Here is a 2,610-nt window from a genome sequence, read left to right on the forward strand (position 1 = left end):
AAAATTCTAAAAACCAAAGGACATATTAATTAATTTGAAATTTAAAAAATTATTGAACTGAAAAATAAAACTAAGAGCTGGTTTTATGAAAAAACAATAAAATAGGTAAACCTTTGGTTAATTTGATTAAAAAAAAGAAAGAAGAAAACCAAACTATTGGTATCAAAAGTGAAAAGGGTGAATTCACCACCATTGAAGAGGAAATTAAAACAATAATTAGGAGCTACTTTGCCCAACTGTATGCCAATAAATTTGACAATCTTAGTGAAAGGGATGAATATTTACAAAAATATAAATTGCACAGATTAATAGAAGAGGAAATAAAATACTTAAATAACCCCATTTCAGGAAAAAGAAATTGAACAAGCCATCAGTGAACTAACTCCCTAAGAAAAAATCTCCATGGTCAGATGGATTTACAGGTGAATTCTATCAAACATTTAAAGAACAACTAATTCCAATACTATATAAACTATATGGGAAAATAGGTGAAGAAGGAGTCTTACCAAATAAAAAGTTATGATACAAATATGGTGCTAGTACCTAAACCGGGAAGAGCCAAAACAGAGAAAGAATATTATAGACCAATTTCCCTAATGAAGATAGATGCAAAAATTTTAAATAAAATATTAGCAAAGAGATTACAGCAACTTATGTCGAGGATAATGTACTATGACTAGGTAGGATTTATACCAGGAATCCAGGACTGGTTCAATATTAGGAAAACTATCAGCAGAATTGACCTATCAGCAACAAAACAAACAGAAATCATATGATTATCTCAATAGATGCCGAAAAAGCTTTTGACAAAATATAACACCCCAGTCCTATTGAAAAAACACTACAGAGCATAAGAATAAATGGAGCCTTCTTTAAAATGATAGGTAGTGCCTTTCGGTCCGAGCTGTAGTAAGGGGCTGTGTAGGCAGCAACGAGTTCCCCAGCTTTTGGCCCACTCTCACTGGCTTTCTTCCTCCCACTGCAACACCTTGCCCCTCTGGAAACATGATGGAACAGGCCATCATCTTTGCCAAAGACTTCCTGGCCAATGGCATTACTGCTGCTATCTGCAAGGCTGCTGTGGCCTCCGTTGAAAGAGTTAAGCTACTATTGTAGGTGTAGCATGCAAGTAACCAAATTGCTACAGATAAACAGTACAAAGGCATAATGGACTGTATAGTCTAAATTCCAAAGGAACAAGGGGTGCCTTCCTTCTGGCAGGGTAACTTAGCAAATGTCATTAGGTATTTCCCCACCCAAGCCCTTAACTTTGTCTTTAAGGATAAGCATAAGCAGGTATTTTTGGAAGGAGTGGACAAGCGCACACAGTTTTGAAGGTATTTGCTGGCAATCCTGCCTCTGGTTGTGCAGTTGGAGTCACTTCTCTCTGCTTTGTCTACCCCTTGGATTTTGCAAGAACCCTCTTGGCAGCTGATGTTGGGAAATCTGCCACTGAGAGAGAATTCAAAGGCCTGGGAGACTGCCTTGTTAAAATCACAAAGTCTGATGGAATTTATGGATTCTATCAAGGTTTCAGTGTCTCAATGCAGGGTAACAATATATAGAACAGCTTACTTTGGAATCTATGATACAGCAAAAAGTATGCTCCCAAATCTGAAGAACACTCACATTGTGATAAGTTGGGTGATTGCCCAAACAGTGACTGCTGTAACAGGTGTGGTCTCCCATCGCTTTGGTAAAGTAAGGCGGTGAATGGTGATGTGGTCTGGGTGCAAAGGAGCTGATATCATGTACACTGGGACAATTGACTACTAGAGAAGGATTGCTAAAGATGAAAGTGGCAAAGCTTTCTTCAAGGGTGTCTGGTCCAATGTTCTTAGAGGCATGGATGAAGCTTTCATGCTTGTCCTCTATGATGAATTGAAGAAAGCAATCTAAGTACATCTTAACTAAAAAAGGAACCAGTGAATATAGATCATACAGAATACTTAACCATACATAACCATTAACATGACCATTTTGGACCATTGACCTTCAAGAAATTCCTATTGTCTTTTTATCCAGGCTCGATCATGTTTATAAGGGAGCTAGGAAAAGCTCTTAGAAAAAGGGACTCATTTGTTGTGATCCATTATTCACACGGTGGAACTGATGATGATTCAATATATTTATTGATTCGATTGGTTTTTGGGAAAATGACAGTTACTGTGGGTCTAAGGAGGCAGATTAACTTAGACCATCTGGTTTAAATGCTCTTTTGTAGGACCATAAATTTGTGTTTAAGAATTTATTTTTTAAAAATCATGTCATCCATTTGTACTTAAGCACTATATAGACTGTTTTGCATGGCTGACTATTTGGCAGTTATAATGATCTATGTTGGGCATTCTGCTGTAAAACAATAAATACACAGGAGACTCAGAAAAAAACAAATGATAGGTAGCATCTGTCTAAAACCATCAGCAAGCATTATATGTAATTGGGATAAGCTAGAAGCATTTCCAGTAAGATCAGGGGTGAAACAAGGATGTCCATTATCACCACTGTTATTGTATTGTACAAGAAATTGTACAGCATTGTACAAGAAGTGTTAGCTTTAGCTATAAGAGAAGAAAAAGAAATTGAAGGAATTAGAATAGGCAAAAAAGA

At 36.7% G+C, this 2,610-nt stretch overlaps 1 protein-coding gene and 1 pseudogene across 1 annotated transcript in view; both read left to right on the plus strand.

Annotated features, from left to right (window-relative positions):
* Nucleotides 1–2,610, plus strand: part of SNX30 (sorting nexin family member 30) — a 161,308-nt gene that overhangs the window by 100,094 nt on the left and 58,604 nt on the right. The gene's annotated exons all lie outside the window — the stretch shown is intronic.
* LOC114025578 lies at nucleotides 1,006–1,899 on the plus strand (annotated as a pseudogene).

This window comes from Vombatus ursinus, unplaced genomic scaffold (assembly GCF_900497805.2).
Source record: "Vombatus ursinus unplaced genomic scaffold, bare-nosed wombat genome assembly UNPS02014832.1, whole genome shotgun sequence".
Taxonomy (NCBI): Eukaryota; Metazoa; Chordata; class Mammalia; order Diprotodontia; family Vombatidae; genus Vombatus; species Vombatus ursinus.